The sequence below is a fragment of the Carcharhinus amblyrhynchos genome, chromosome 19 (genome assembly GCF_965287045.1).
Source record: "Carcharhinus amblyrhynchos chromosome 19, sCarAmb.v2.hapA, whole genome shotgun sequence".
In the NCBI taxonomy this organism is placed as follows: domain Eukaryota; kingdom Metazoa; phylum Chordata; class Chondrichthyes; order Carcharhiniformes; family Carcharhinidae; genus Carcharhinus; species Carcharhinus amblyrhynchos.
This window is the reverse complement of record NC_137342.1, coordinates 39,399,279-39,416,215: the sequence shown is the minus strand read 5'-3', so window position 1 is coordinate 39,416,215 and position 16,937 is coordinate 39,399,279. Positions and strand designations below refer to the sequence as shown.

General features: G+C 42.2%; 1 protein-coding gene across 1 annotated transcript in view; it reads left to right on the top strand.

The window, feature by feature from the left end:
- exoc4 (exocyst complex component 4) overlaps positions 1–16,937 on the top strand; it is a 544,546-nt gene that overhangs the window by 341,121 nt on the left and 186,488 nt on the right. The window lies entirely within an intron of this gene.

Below are 16,937 nucleotides of genomic sequence, written 5' to 3'. Positions count from 1 at the left end.
TAACACAAGCTCAGCAACACCTTTGACAAGGTGGTAATGTTCGTTTAACTTTGTCACTTGTGATCCAGTAGTTTGTTGTGGTCTACCCATTAAAACAGTTGTTCAGCATTCACAACTGTATGTTGGTGAGAGTGCTCCTGGGATGCATTTTCCTTTTAATTCAAGAACGTGGGGACGTCCCAGAATTAGTGACTGTCTGCTGGACAAAACAGGAGGAAGGGGCATGGCCTTGTTATTTTGGACACAAGCTTGAACAGTCTCAATGTACAGCTTTGTATGAAGACTGGTGTTGTATTTCTCAAATTGTATTGTTCAAAGATAACATTTAGGGCAAGCATCATCAGTTCCTGTTTTGCATCAGCTGCCACACTTAAAGTGAAGCATATAACACTGCAGTTTGCAACAAAATTATTTGTAGGGTGCATGATGTTACAAAATGAGCAGGATCTTTTTTTAAATATCTATTTATTCATGAGATGCAGGCAAAGCTGATATTTTTATCTTTCGATGGTTGATCTTGAGAAAATGGTGGTGGATCTTTTTCTTGAATTGCTGTGGTCTGTGTGGTGAAAGTACCCTCACAAAAAGTGTTAGGTAAAGATGTCCATAACTTTGACCGAGTGATAATGAAGAAATAGCCACCAATGTTCAATTGAGACACCAAATCTAAGTCTGCATGCCGTACAATTTCGAAATGATAGTGTCCCCATGCACTTGGTACCCTTTAATTGCCCTTCTAGATGGTAAAGCTTTGTGTTTGGGAGGTGCTGCTGAAGAAAGCTCAGCGACCTATTGCAATTTAAGCTGTAGATAGTACACAGTGTAACCATGGTATGCTGATAGTGAAGGAAGATATTTACGTGGATGCATTTCAGGTGGACTGCTTTGTCCTGGATAAGTTTGAACCTCTTGCGTATTGTTGGAGATTCACACATGCAGGCAAGTGGAGAAAATTCCGTTACACTCCTGGCTTGTGCCTTGTAGGTGGTGGCAAATCATTGGGAAGTCAGGAGGTGAGCCACTCACTATAGAATACCCAGTCTTTGATCTGCTCAAGTAGCTGTAATTTTCTTCCTCATCCTTCACCAAGTCCTTCACCATTAACATCTTGGAGGTCACCATTGACCAGAAACTCAACTGGAGCAACCACTTAAATTCTCCATACAATCATGTGTCCCTACACAGCTAGGCAAAGTGTAAGGATGTCACGTAGGATAAGATGGCTTTACTGGGAAGTAGCATGTTCCAGCCTAGGCTGCCCCACTGCTACCTTGGCTAAGAAGATCTGACTCAGAATTCACTGAAGATTGAATGTTGGACCACGCTGGATGGTATGGTTCAGTAGCAAGCTAATCGTTGCCATGAAAGTTGTCTTTTGTAGGTACTGTGGTTGGTACTTCAAATTGAACTTGATTGAATACAGCGGCTGGATGCTTTGGACATAATCTGTAAAGAGAATGTGAGGTATCAGTTGCAAAGGCAAATTTCCCAACACTAAAATAATGAAGAGCACATTGCTATAGTGTAATATTTGGAACTGTTTTGATTTAAGCTGCACTTAGAAATACGCTTGTTACAGGATATATGGTGAGAATATTTTGTCATTAAATGAACCATAAAAATACTTTACCTACAACCAAACAACATAAATATACAAAATGTGATATTTATAAGACGTGATGTACGAAGAACAATTCTAGTCTCCATAGTGTAAAAAGGAAATAGAATCACTGATAACTGGAAGTAAATAACCGTTTTCTTAAAAGAATTGTTCAACATTCCTTGCGTGCAGTATTCTTATTTTGTATTCTGCAGTGTAATTTAGGTGGGGCACGGTGGGATGGGCGGGTTGTCATTTGAAATGTCCTTCAATTCCTTGAATCAAAACTGTCGGCGAACACTGGATGAAGAGATAATGGAGCACAAATGACAGCGTACTTGTTGGGTCAAATGGCTTATTTTTGTATTATAAATACATCCTAATTTTGGGCAAGGAGCAAGAGAATGGTTATAAGGCTGCGAAATTTACCACCAAAGTTAAAGTTTGAAACCGAGACCTTCTCAAACATTTAAGAATAGGTAAGTACGTCCACATGTTAGGTTAGTTGAGTGAAACAGCCTCTTTCTCGGCTGTAATTTTATCCTTTGCTTTAAAGGGATAACATTTCTAGATATATATACATAATACAGATGTTACTGTGGGGGGAGGTGGAGGTAGTACAGTTTTCATCCTGAACTCCGGCCTTCGCCGCCTGACCCAACTTTGGAACCATCCCCCGCAACAACTTGGGCATGAAGCTGCTGCTGACAACCAGGGCCGTAGCCCTGGACACTCTCCGACACTCAACCAAAGCACCTACCTACCAAAGCTGACAGACTCTGGCACAGGGCAGGGATGGAGACACAAGAAATCCAGAGTAAATGGCATCCCAGAAAACTCAGATCCAGGATGCTGGATGGAAAACCAAATTCCGGGATAGTCCCAGAAAACCTGCGACGGTTGGTCACCCTGACAGTGCTGGTACCACCAGCTTCTGATACACCTCTAGCAGCTACTTCATATTCAACTTGCCAGCTGCCATTCCACTTCTGCAGCCTTAAAGTTCCAGTCTTATTTGACGTTTGTGCTTACAAAGTACTGTTTGTGTTAGAAAACAGAAACGGAAATGGGCCTGGAGTTTGCAGTCAGCAACAAAGCAAGGGGGCTCCCTGTTGATCTTAAAGTGAGCCTCATTGAGAGATGTCTCTGGTGGTTTGCCTGTATCACCAAACTAAATTACAGCTGATTGCAGAGTTCCATATTGAGGATTCCCAGCGTGGAACAGGAGTGATCTTAGCAGGCTGTCCAATCAGCCAATCGTGTTTTCACAGCTCAAACAAGAAATAAAAAGTAAAAAATATAATTACTTTTAGAGATTTTCATAAAAAGCAAATTAGAGTTTGGGACCTATGGGATGAAGGTAGAAGATAAAATGTTCTTCAAAAAAACTTCAAAGAAAATTATTTTTAAAATGTAGCTTAAAAATCTAGCAATTAATCATTAAAAATACTCCACAATTACATGTCTTTTCCAGGTCAGTTTCTGCTAATTGCCAAATTTTAATCACATTGCCACTTAAAACCTAGTTATACCTGATTGAAGAGAACAGTGATATAATCATCATAGGAAACATAATCATCATAGAAACCCCACAATATAGAAGGAGGCCGTTTGGTCCATAGAGTCTGCACTGACCACAATCCCACCCAGGCTCCTTCCCCATAACTCCACATGTTTACCCTGCTAATCCCTCTAACCTACACATCCCGGGACACTAAGGGGCAATTTAGCATGGCCAATCAACCTAACCAGCATATCTTTGGAGTGTGGGAGGAAACTGGAGCACCTGGAGGAAACCCACGCAAACACGGGGAGAACGTGCAAACTCCACACAGACACTGACTCAAGCCGGGAATCGAACCCAGGATGATGATGCTGTAAGTTGAAACGTTCCCTGATTTCAATTATTGCTGGCTTGGGGATATTCACAGTGTGGCCTGTATCGTAACACTGAGCAAGAGACCACAACTTGAGAGTTTCTGCACTAATCTACACACAGACTGACATCCTGATTTTTCACTGTTGCCAAGTCCTGCTGGGGAATGGCCAACATTTGCTTTTCTTTTATTTCACATTTCCAGCAGCTGCGGAATGCTGTTTTTGTACATCTCCCAGAATTGGAATTAAATGGGAGATCGGCCTAAAAGCAACAGTGTACTTTCGGTACGCAATTCTAAAATAGTCGCTAAAAGTTATTTCCAATTTGCCACCCATTAAATAAATTACAAAGAGTATTTTGCAGCTCTTTAAATCTCCTGTTGCACACTTTCTATTCTGTTTACTGATCAATTTTGGTGAATGACAAAGTGCTACAGTTGAGCGGCATTAGATTATTTAGAGCATTCAGACCTCATTAAGTCTTTTTTTGTAAACTATCTGCTGCTCCATCTCCTATTGATCTGTTGCATTAAATTTCAATAAAGTAACCTGTTGGGTCACTTGTTCCAAAACAGCTTTTGTATTCTGCTCTTTTAGTTCGAATTCTGGGAGACTAGCAACCACACATAAATTTTACCTGGATAAATCAGCTGTCTGTTCTGACAGTGGGATGATGTGGATATGCCGGCATTGGACTGGGGTAAACACAGTAAAAAGTCTGACAACACCAGGTTTAAGTCCAACCAATTTATCTAGTGAGTTTACTATCAAATAAATCGGTTGGACTTAAACCTGGTGTTGTCAGACTTTTTACTGGCAGTGGGATGACAGGGACCCGCAGAAAAAAATGGATGAATCATTCTACAGCCAGAAAGAATGAAGGAGTTGGATCTTGCCATGTAAACAGGCTTAATGGACTCCCAGAATCTGAACTTGATGAGATGCCAATGTAAAAGCAGCTTCAGGCGACCTCTGATAAAATTCCTCCACAGCTAGTTCTGATGTACTGAGGCAATAGCAGTGCCTACAGTGCTGTTTTATCCATCCACAGATGCAGTATTATGTTTTCTTGGCTCTTGAGAATAGTGTTTTATCAAGTGAGTTGTGTATTGAAAAATGCTGAGAGGAGAGTTCCTTAATGTGGAAGAGAATTATTTTTTGCCAAGAATATGTTTTAGGTTATTGTTATACCACACGTACAGGCCTATTTGTATTGAGCTGAAGTTGTACTTCCTGCGCTATGACTGTTTTCACACCCTACTGCAGGCTGAGTCTCCCAAGGACAGCTGAAGTGCATGCATCCAAAAGAGAGAATACTGGAAAATCTCAGCAGGTCTGGCAGCATCTGTAAGGAGAGAAAAAAGCTGACATTTCGAGTCCGGATGACCCTTTGTCAAAGCTAAAAGACATAGAAAGTGGGAGATATTTATACTGCAGGGTGAGGGAATGAAAGATGAGTCATAGCCACAAAAACAAGGGCAAAGTAATGGCAGTCCATAGGGAGAATAAATGGTATGAATGGCCAAATGGTAAAGAAGCTGAAATCAAAGGGTAAACTGTGACAGTTGAAGATGTGGGGGGAGAGGGGTGATGGGTGGGAGAGAGGTAAAATTGAAAAAAAGGAGGGAGCAAAGGGAAGGAAGAGGTAAGGAACAGGGGATAGAATACTGCGAAAGATGACGGGGAAAGAACAATAAAGACGCTAAAGAAAAAGAAGGTACAGAACAGTTAAAAATGAAATGAAAACAAAGGGGTCGAGGTGGGGCAGAGCTAACCGTCTGAAATTGTCAGTCATTGTGTTGGGGATGGTTCGGGAGGAGATTGTGGGCACAGGGTAGGAATGGAAACCACGGCTGCAAAACGGCATCAACTTCGGGCCCAAGCCACAGACCCACACTTTACCATGGGGACAGGTCATGGCTGGAGTGCTGGAGCCAGCAACTGGACATTGGGGAGGGTTTGGAAACACTTTATGGATCCGCAAACCTTTCAGAACCATTGTCAGCTCCCTGGTTTGCAGCTGTGGGGCTTCTCCCTCCCCCTCTCCCTCCTGAGAATAGGCCCAGCTTAATGGCTCCATCCTGGCTCAGCCACTGGAGGATGGTTCACATCAAAGTAAGTCGGGCAGCATGGTCAGTGCAGGCTTGGAGAGCCGAAGGGCCTGTTCCTGTGCTATAATGTTTCAATGTTGAGACTGGCAGGCTGTCATGTACCTCGCCAAATGATAAGATGTGCCCCAAACATGCATCTTTCTATTCCTATTACACGAGTTTTCACAACCAGAGTTGTGTTCACCAGCATCCAAATGTTGATTAGATTCTAATGCTACCCATAAGCTTCAAACTTCACTTTGCACCCACCAAAGCTATTGTATAACTTCTATAAAACTGGAACATGGACTTATGGACTCTGGAGGGAGCTTCTCATCTGTTAGCTTTGTATCGTGCTAGCATTTAATCCATGAGTGTCACAACTGGCAACAGTGCCAAAGTAAACTTGTCGGACTAGCAAAGGTAAGCCGCTGCACATCCTGGATTTCTTTTTCCCACCATGCCTTCAACTGCCTTTGCCCTAAATTCTGGGATTAGCTACCATCTCTCTCTCTCTCTCTCTCTCTGTCTCTCTCTGCCTGCCTCCCCATCTCTCCTTAAAACCTTCCTCTTTGACCAAACTTTTGGTCATCTCCCCTAATATCTCTTTGTGGCTTAGTGTCAGATTTTTGCTTGGTAACGTTCCTGTGAAGCATGTTGGGGTGCTGTACCACTTGAAAAGCATCATGTACATTGTTGTTGAGCTCTGACTGGGCGTAAATAATGAGTATGTGTGCTGCAGGCTGACCCGAACATCACCTCTGAGCTGCCTGTCGGGCAGATTACACGGAACATTATTGAACATAATGAACTTTATAAAGGATGCCTGCACATTGAAGTATTTTACAAGTAATTGTGTTTTTACTTTTGTTATGTTACTCTTCTGTGAACACATATCTTGTTCATTTTTTTCACTTGCTGGTTTCTTCTTGTTTTGCATCTTTTTGTAATGCAGTAACAAGGACGGTTTCCTCTCAAGACTGACACAATCTGGCTGATACAAATGAGAGAGTCCATATTGTATCCATCTCATTTCATCCATCCATGAAAAATTGAACCGCAGCCCATGTTAACAGCACTCGGCTGTTTCTCAGATGATTGCAGCATTTATGCTTCCACATCTCAGTCGTAAGCCATGTGTTGGTCACTCCATGTTTTAAACAATGTCCCAACAGCACTACTAAATTGAACAAGGAAAACTGTTACTGGACTCTCTAATGATTGCTAACCTGGCCTTGGTGAGGAGCAACAAATGTCAAAGCAGCATTGAAACTGTTGGCACTCAGTGGTACCACGCAGCAGTAATATTGCCTTTCCCAGCCAGAAAACTGGTACAGTAGAAGCAGAATGAGATGGAAGCAAGGAAGCAAAACCCTTAATACCAGTCCAGGTGACTTGTAGAGCATGTCTCACCTCTGCATCTAGATGGATTGACAGAGTGTGTGTACTAACTCTGCTTTGTTACCAGGCAAATACAGGCAGGTTGTGAAAAATCATGTGAAATTGGGCACAGTCTACTTTTTGTCAGTCATTCCTGGAATCCTTCCATTGTACCTCAACACTCATGTGCGTGCTAGGCACAAAATCTTCTGACCAACTAAGTGAAATCAGAAAAAGGAAAATAAGCAAAATAGGGTTCAGAGATGCTTTTAAAGTTCTGTTTGGGCTTACTACTTCATTAAGGGTGTTTTAAATGGACCTCCGGGTGCCTGTTTTATTTGATTAGTTAAATGATTGTGTGTAATGCCAATATAAATTACGTAGGTGCTGAATTTAGTATGATGCATTAAAAACTGGCAAGCATTTTTAGCCCCAGTAAAAAAAAACTAACTCAAAATGAAACACTTTCATATGCTTTCGCGTAGTGCCTTTCGCATCCACACAGTGTCACAGCCAATTGTTTACTTTTAAAGTATGTTTGTTTTGTGGGCAAATTAAAGATCCAGTTCAGGGAAGCGCCCCTACAATGACATTGCTGCCATTCAGCCTTACCATCCATCAGCTCTTTAGACCCATTCAGTTTTACTCTTGTCATTCCTTCCTCTCCCTTTTTCCAGCAGCTGCTTCACTTGGAGAAGATTGTTCCCTCAGCATTGGATTCAGTTCTGAACTGTTCTTTCAACAATAAAGAATGCGTATTTTCAGCTCCATAATTTTGCCAGCTTCTGCCTCACCTCGGATTATTTACGACCAATATGCCCATGTCTTTGTCGTGATTTGAAGGTTCAAATACTTTACTGGCCCGCTTCCCACCCTCCATGCTCTGCCAACTTTAACCCTCCTGAAACACTGATTCTTGCTGATTCATCACTCTCTAGTTGTAGATGGCCAACATTTGCTCATGCCTTCAATTTAAAACTCCAGCATTTGTGTTTAAATCTTTGTGGTCTCAGGCTTCCATGCTTCAATAATATCCTCTACTTAAGCAAATTTATAACCTTGCCCTCTTTCGACCCATGACATCAGCCACCCCCTCACTCAATCAGCTCTCAATTTACCCATTTCTAGTTTCTTGTACATCCAACATTCCTCTGTCTCACCATCGATGGTGGTTGAGCCACCTTAGAATCGTAGAATCTCTACTGCAAAAGACCACTCAGCCCATCTTAGTCCATTCCCCTCAAATTTACTCCTCTTTGAAAGACTACTCTGACCACATATTTGGCCACCTTTTATGATACCTTTGGGTTTGACTCAGCATCTGTTTATTTTTTATTATCCTTCTAAGAAATGTTATGAATTTTTTTCTCATTAAAGGTGGGTATTAAATGCAAGTGTTTGTTGGTTGAGGGACAATTGCTGGCAAAGAAATTGAATGGATGGGTGAAAACCTCTCATAAGGTATCTCTGCTCACTTTACACATACCTATCACACATAACTGAATGAAAAATCTGCTATAAAACCTCAACAAGAAGCATATAGAGCCACCTTCATTTATAATTTATCGCGAATTGGATTGCCAACTGTGGCAGCGTGTACTCATATCTTGTTTCCAACCACCCTATCCAATCAAAGCGGCCTTTTCTCCCTCGTGGAATATTTTGATAATTGATAGTGTTCAAAAGAAATGAAGGTTATATAAAAAAAACTGACATAGCCCATGATTTGTCCTGGGGCTTGTACACATCAGTGTCTTGGAGATTAATCTTCCATTTTTGGAGACATCCTGGATAATCCTGAAGCATTGGCAGTGCTGGAGGGAACTTCTGTCACGTACTCACCATGTTAAGTCCCAACCAGATGTCAGAATGCAAACAGGTACTGAAAACAAGAACAAAGAGGACAGTAACGCAGTTAAGGCACACTGTGATTTGACTTCCATTGGTCTGGTTTGCAGATCATGAGGATGAATACTAGGAGTCTATATTGTAGATTAATTCTGACAGTTCCATTTGTAGAACATCAAATACAACATTATTTAATGTGTAATCATGCCATTCAGTCACTGACTTATTTGTATGCAATGGTAATGCTAGGCAGAAGGTACATGTTGCATTTCTGTGTCTCATTTTTTTATAGTATTATCCTTTCGATCACTTATTGATTTGGTGAATAAAAACATTTCCTGATGTAGTCAAAGTCATACTAACTAGAATTCCCAGGTTCATTTAGTGATCAATGCATTGTCCAATGATTTGAAGACATGTGGATTTGAGTACGCTGATGACGTCAATGAAGGCAGCAGTTGGCCAGACTACAAATAACATCCTTCACCCAATTTTAGAAGGGACTTATTAACCAGGTTCATGCTCACATGAACTGCTGGTAAGTCTTGTTAGGCATGTGCTAATGGGAAAGAGCTAAGTTGATAGGGAAACATCTGCAGTTTTTCTGCATGGTTATGAAATAAGTAAGAAGTATCTCTGTCTCTCTGTCTCTCTCTCTCTCTCTCAGTTGCTGTTTGAGTGTCAGAAGACAGGTGTGTCTCAGTCCAGAAATGTTCAAAGGCCCTCAATCTGTTAAGAAGTAAAAACACAAAAGCCTGTATTGTTTGCTGACAGATCTTGAAGAGATGTTTAAGTCTATAAAAGGAACATGAATTGGAACTAACAGAAATAGTTTAGCAGTTAAGAATTGTACGTATCATGTTAAAGTATTTCAGTCGGTAAAAGTTTGTTATAATTAAACAGTATTGTGAAAAATAAACTTTGTTTTGATAAAAACTTCATAGTGTGTCAATCGAATTACACCTGGAGGGAAACAACTTATCCTCAGACCAATGCCAAAATAAAAAAAAATTCATTTGATTTATTATTGTTACATGTATTAGAGTACAGTGAAAAGTATTGTTTCTTGCGCACTATACAGACAAAACATTCTGTTCATAGAAAAGGAAACGAGAGAGTGCAAAATGTAATGTTACAGTCATAGCTAGATTGTAGAGAAAGATCAGCTGAGTGCAAGGTAAGTCCATCCAAAAGTCTGGCAGCAGCAAGGAAGAAGCTGTTCTTGAGTCAATTGGTATGTGACTCAGACTTTTGTATCTTTTTCCTGACAGAAGATGGAAAGAGAATGGCAACTAGTAGAGTAGTATAAGTGCCAGAAGTTGTCTCCAGACTGGCTTTGTTTAAATGGTATTTGTTGACACAGAACTGTTGATGCTTCTCATCCACTTCTACCTCTCCTCCCAGCTTTCTGATTGATTATTTTAATTAGAACTGTGGTTCTGACAGGTTGCCTGTGCAAGATATAGATTGAAAGTATAAATCTTCATTTTTGCTCCATCACTGAATCTGCATGCTTGCTCTCAGGGTCAAGAGGAGAATGCTTCTGTCATCTTTCTGTCTGCAGCACTGCTGTCCATTCGACCTACACAGCTTCTGGAAGGGTGGAATGTTGTGAGTGTAAAATACAGAGTAATGCTACCTACACACTTCAAAGAAATACTGAGTAATTAATAGTTTTTATTTAGTTTGCATAGCTGAGCGCAGGCAAGAGACTTTTTTATTTCAAATATGCTGGCATGTGTGTGTCTGTGTGTACATGTCTATGTACGTACAATTATTCTCTGGCATTGAATCCATACTGACAGGAAATCTGTCTATCAGTCCTTTAGAGGCTGGTATATGTAGCTTGCTTCCTAATGTGCAGTTCCATGGGTCCAGCAACCATCTAGTACATCATTCAATTTGTCCTCCTTCATGTTGTGAACCTACAAAGTACACGTAGAGGAAAGGTTACGTCATTATCGAGCATGATCTTCATCTTGATCAGCAAAAACACACAACTGGAGTCAGATAGCAGCCATCAGCAGCGAGAATTCAAAATGACACTTTCTGCTCCCTAACTCTGATTCAATGAAGTCACCCCAGCTGCTGCTCTGGCTGCAGTGAGCTACAAACACAGATTCAAGATCAACCTGGAATCTTTGTGGGCTATAACACTTAGTGATACCATATTGCGTGGATATTGAGGAAACTGCCAGCAGATTGTGTACTTTCTAATGAAAGAATTGTTTGCAAAATATTTTGGCACAGGAATGTTTTCACTGAAGGCAAATACAAAATTGTACACAGAATATAAACTAAATTTCTTTTGTGTGAACTGGCAGGGAATGTAGCTTTGACAAAGATAGATCTCTCTCTAAACATTAACCACAGTGATTCCAGAGATGTAGAACAATTTTATGTGGCATCTGAAAAGACAAGGGGTGGCTTTTTCCGCAGCTTAATCCACTTTCATGAGTGCATTCAGTATTGCATGGCAGAGAATAGATGAGAGCAAGCTCCATCGTGACCACGAAACATTGCAGAAGAACCTGGATGAATCAAGTGAGTGTGCAGAATGATGGAAAGTACATTTTTATGTAACAAAAAGTGAGACATTACAATTTGACAGCAAGGATGGAAAATTAAGTGTATAGTCTAAATGAGAAAACACATGGAATAAGGGATTTAATGAGAGGATTTGGAAGTGTAGGAGTGGCACAGCAGCACAGTGGTTAGCACTGCTGCCTCACAGCACCAGGGACCCAGATTCGATTCCCGGCTTGGGTCTCTACCTGTGTGGAGTTTACATTTTCTCCCCGGGTCTGCATGGGTTTCCTCCAGGTGCTCCGGTTTCCCCCGCTCAGTCCGAAAGACGTGCTGGTTAGGTGCATTGGCCATGCTAAATTCTCCCTTAGTGTACCCGAGCAGGCACCAGAGTGTGACGACTAGGGGAATTTCACAGCAATTTCATTGCAGTGTTAATGTAAGCCTTACTTGTGACTAATAAATAAACTTTAACTTGCAGTCATGCAAGGTTAGCTAGCAGAAGCTCATGAAATGCGGTGCTTCATCACGAAAGACATGGAACTGGGATTTAAAAGATTTGACTGCCATATCTCACAAACTGGCAGGGCAACTTGAATGGGGATAAGGAGGGAAAGTGGAGTTGAGGATTATCACATAAAATTCGTCCATGATCTCATTGAATGGCAGTGCAGACTCGATGGGCTGATTGGCTTACTTCTGCCCCCAATGTCTTATGGTCCTTCCAGTCCTCCTAACAGTTGGACACAATGGAAATGTGTATCGTCCGTTTCCTTTATCCCAGCAATATGCACATTTCTTTCTAGATCCACAAGTCTGCTGCTGGGATGGGGGAGTGGAATTTTTTGGTGTAAACCTAGGTAGGCAGCTCACAGGCCTTATTTTCAGGATTTGGACTGAACAAGCCCAAGGTAAAGTTTCTAAATCAATCCTCCTTAGTCAAGCCATCCTGTTTCAATTTGTTATGAGAGGATAAGAGGGTGAGAGGATAGAGGATGAGATGGGGGACTTAGTGGTAGGGGATGGGGAAATGGCTGAGGTCTTGAATAACTTTTTTGTTTCGGTCTTCACGGAGGAAGACATGAATAATTTGCCGGGTGTTAGCAATGGAAAGGTGGTAGGACTGGAGGGTCTCAATGAGATTATTGTTACTAGAGAGGCGGTGCTCGACAGACTGGAGGGACTGATTGTGGACAAGTCGCCAGGACCGGATGGAATGCATCCAAGGGTTCTGAAAGAAATGGCGGAGGTGATAGTGGATGCCTTGGTGGTTATTTTCCAGACGTCGCTGGATTCCGGGGAAGTGCCAGAAAATTGGAAAGCGGATAATGTTACGCCGTTGTTTAAGAAGGGTGCCAGGCAAAAGGCAGGGAATTATAGGCCGGTTAGTTTAACGTCTGTTGTAGGTAAAATGTTAGAATCCGTCATCAAGGAGGAAATAGCGAGGCATCTTGAGGGGAATTGCTTGATAGAGCAGAGGCAGCACGGTTTCGTTAAGGGGAAGTCGTGTCTGACAAATTTATTGGAGTTCTATGAGGATGTGTCTAGGGCGGTGGATAGAGGAGAGCCGGTGGATGTGGTCTGTCTTGATTTTCAGAAGGCGTTTGACAAGGTACCTCACAAGAGGTTATTGCAGAAGGTAAGGGGGCATGGAGTTGGGGGTAGGGTGTTAGAGTGGATAGAGGATTGGTTGTCAAATAGGAGACAGAGAGTGGGGGTTAATGGGTGCTATTCGGATTGGCAGTTTGTGACGAGTGGAGTGCCCCAGGGGTCGGTGCTGGGGCCTCAGCTATTTACCATTTAAATAGATGATCTGGAGGAGGGAACCGAGTGTATGGTGTCGAAATTTGCTGATGGCACCAAGATTGGTGGAACGGCAAATTACGCGGAGGGTGTGGAGAGTCTGCAGAAGGATCTAGATAGGCTGGGCGAATGGGCCAGGAAATGGCAAATGGAATTTAATGTTGGCAAGTGCGAGGTGGTCCACTTTGGTAGGAAGGACTATTACTTACGTGGCGAAAAACTGCAGCATGCGACGGTGCAGAGGGACCTCGGGGTCCTTGTGCATGAGTCGCAAAAACCCAGCCAGCAGGTGGTCAGGAAGGCAAATGGGATGCTGGCCTTCATAGCGAGGGAGATTGAATATAAAAGTAGGGAGGTCTTGCTGCAGCTGTATAGGGCATTGGTGGGGCCGCAGCTGGAGTACTGTGTGCAGTTTTGGTCGCCGTATTTACGCAAGGATATTTTGGCCTTGGAGGGAGTGCAGAGGAGGTTTACTAGGCTGATACCGGAGTTGAGGGGGTTGAGCTATGAGGAGAGGCTGAATAAACTAGGCTTGTGCTCGTTAGAGTTTAGAAGAATGAGGGGAGATCTCATTGAGACGTATAAGATGATGAATGGGATGGATAGGATAGAGGTGGAGAGGCTCTTCCCGCTCAGAAAGGACAGTAGGACTAGGGGGCACAGCCTCAAGATAAAGGGGGGGTGGTTTAGAATGGAGTTGAGGAGGAACTTCTTCACTCAAAGGGTGGTGAATCTCTGGAATTCTCTGCCCGTTGAAGTGGTGGAGGCTGCCTCGCTAAATATTTTTAAGACGCGGGTTGATGGGTTTTTGATAAGCGAGGGGATTAAGGGTTATGGGGAGAGGGCGGGAATGTGGAACTGAGACACGACAGATCAGCCATGATCTTATTGAATGGCGGGGCAGGCTCGAAGGGCTGGATGGCCTACTCCTGCTCCTAGTTCTTATGTTCTTATGTTATGCCTTAGAGGAATGGGACAGCAAATAGAATGGAGAAAAGCTAAAACCAGAAAAGGAAACCAAATACAGACCACAATTTAAAAATGTGAAGAAGGTTTTGCAACACAGAAATAGAACATAAGAACATAAGAAATAGGAGCAGGAGTAGGCCATCTAGCCCTTCGGGACTGCCCCACCAGGGCACTCAACCCAGCAGATCCATGCAAGCTTCCTCCCATCATTCTTCTTCCGATCCATGAATAGAATCTACAATGCAGAAGAAGGCCATCTGGCCCATCAAGCCTGCACTGATGACGCTCCTACCCAGGTCCTATCCCCCTGACATTAAGGGGTACTTTAGCTTGACCAATCAACCTAATGTGCACATCTTCGGACTGTGGGAGGAAACCAGAGCACCCGGAGGAAACTCATGCAGACACGGAGAGAATGTGAAAACTCCACACACGTAGTGACCAGAGGACAGTATTTGAACCTGGGTCCCTGGCGTTGTGACGCAGCAGTGCTAACTGCTGTGCCACCCCCAATATATCCTATTCCTATATTTCTGATGTGTTTACCCATTTTCCTTCAAATTCATCTGTCCTGAAATGTTATTAAATACGTTAAATTACCAAAAATTGGGGGGGGGTGGGGGGAAGTGGGTGCTGTCTCAAATGCATCTACATCAGGGTGTCAAACTTGACTTTCATGTATCAGCTACAAACAAGCTAAAAGGCAAGAGTATGTTGAAAAGGTCAAACTCAATGTACTTATCTGGTCATTCACAATAATCGCTCTTTTAAGAAGCTTGATTTTTTTCTAATGAGGGAAGTATTCAAAGACCTCTTCACATGATAATGCAATCAGATGCTTTTACATCATTTTAGTCATACTACTTTTACCTCCTGAGTAGGGTGAACAATTCTGTTCACTTCAGTAAGACACTGTGAGCTATCCTCTGTAGCCATTAGCACAAGTTCCATTAGAAAAAGCATGCTGTGTCGAATTTGATGCATGCTGCTGGGGTATGCATCCTATTGCAATCAAACAGAAAAATATCTCCGAATGTAAGATTCTTCCAGGCAACATGATGCGCTTTGACGTACTTACTGCATCTGAACAGCTCGAATTAGAATCTATTCATCAGCTTCTGAATGCTTCTCATTTTGGATTTGAACTGACACACATCACTCAGCAGACTTAAAAACCTGGAACTATACTTAGGGAAGTTGATGATACAGTCCAAAGGTTTCAATAGTTCTGGTCACTGGGACATTAGATTTTGAACTCTAGATGGTGCAGCGAAACCCCATTTGAAACAAATTCAACACTTATCAAAAACTTTCCTCAGTCGCATTCTGTATCATTTGATTTGATTTATTATTGTCACATGTATTAACATACTGTGAAAAGTATTGCTTTTCGCGCACGACACAGACAGAGCATACCATTCATTGAGAAGGAAAGGAGAGAGTGCAGAATGTAGTGTTACAGTCATGGCTTGGGTTAGAGAAAGGTCAACTTTAATGTGCCGTCCCCGTTTGTCTTGTGAGGCTTACTTACACAACAGGTCTAAGTATATCATTTAGTGCACTTTTTTTCTCACCAGAGTATTCACTGTCTATCTATTGACAAGTTATCCTGGACTGTTACTTTAAAACCAACTATTTTGTGACCTGCATTATGGTAACACTGCCTTAGAAATGTAGACCATGCATTGCATTGACCACATTCCTAACTTTATCCCATTTGTTGAGCTGCCAATACAATCTCTTAATCTAATGTGATGTAATATTTTATTCTGAACTTAGTCAGTGATAGAGTGTGTATGTACCAAGGATGGAGAGACCCAGCCAATTGTTATCCTGGCATTGCTGCAATTTCTTTGCAGAATATTATCTTGCCTGGAGATAAACATAATCTTTATCATTACTCAGGTTCATAGGAATGACATAACCCAACCTCTGAGAACTTGCTCTCCTCTTCTGTAGGTGCTGAATCTATTGAGAGAGTTTCTAAGGCACAGATAGTCTTCTAGTGCTACAATCAAATGGCTATTCTTCACTAGTGAGTGAGTGTTGGCAGACTAATTCAACTGTGGAGGCGTCACAGCTGAGCCTGAGCCTGTTCTCACCAGAGGTTCTCACATGTGCACTTTTTCCTGCAGGGCCATTTGACTATAATTAAAAGCAGGAGGCCTGGCCAATTTTTCTTTCCCACAGCCAGAGCTGCTGAGGAGAAATTTAAAACCTGCTGGCCTCACTTAAATTAGCAGAATCTGCACAGGCACCAAGCATGGAATGTTCTGCCTTCCACGTCTCAATTCCACATGACGTGATGCATTTATCCAGAATGCCTCTCTAGGACCCAAGTTTGTTAACACAGCATTTGATTTTTAAACAGCAACAGATTTTTGTTGGATGTATTCTGAACATAAGACTGTAGTACATGTGCAATTGTAAGAGTCAACAGTGTCCTGCAGTGATGATGAATGACCTCAATTCTGAACAAGTGGCAACATACCAGAATAAGTATGTATTTCATTGATTGATGGAGCCCAGTCTAATATCACCTTTCATCAACCCTTTACTTTTCTTTAGGGAGCAGTCTCTTCAGCCACGGTTTCTGTTTCTAAATGTTGTTTATTGACCCTTGTTGGACCTTTGGTGAGGGCACAGTTGTGTCATTCTCTTCACGGTTCTGTAATCTGCTGACACCAACTATCTGGGCTGTCACAAAAGGAGTAACCACTTGTCAAGGTACTGGATGGATATGCCTGTAGAATTGTGCCTTAGCAAGGGTGAGTACCTGCCAGAGAAGAGTGAAAATTAAGAGAACTTGCCCCATTTCTCCTGCCAATGAGTAAATGGATCAA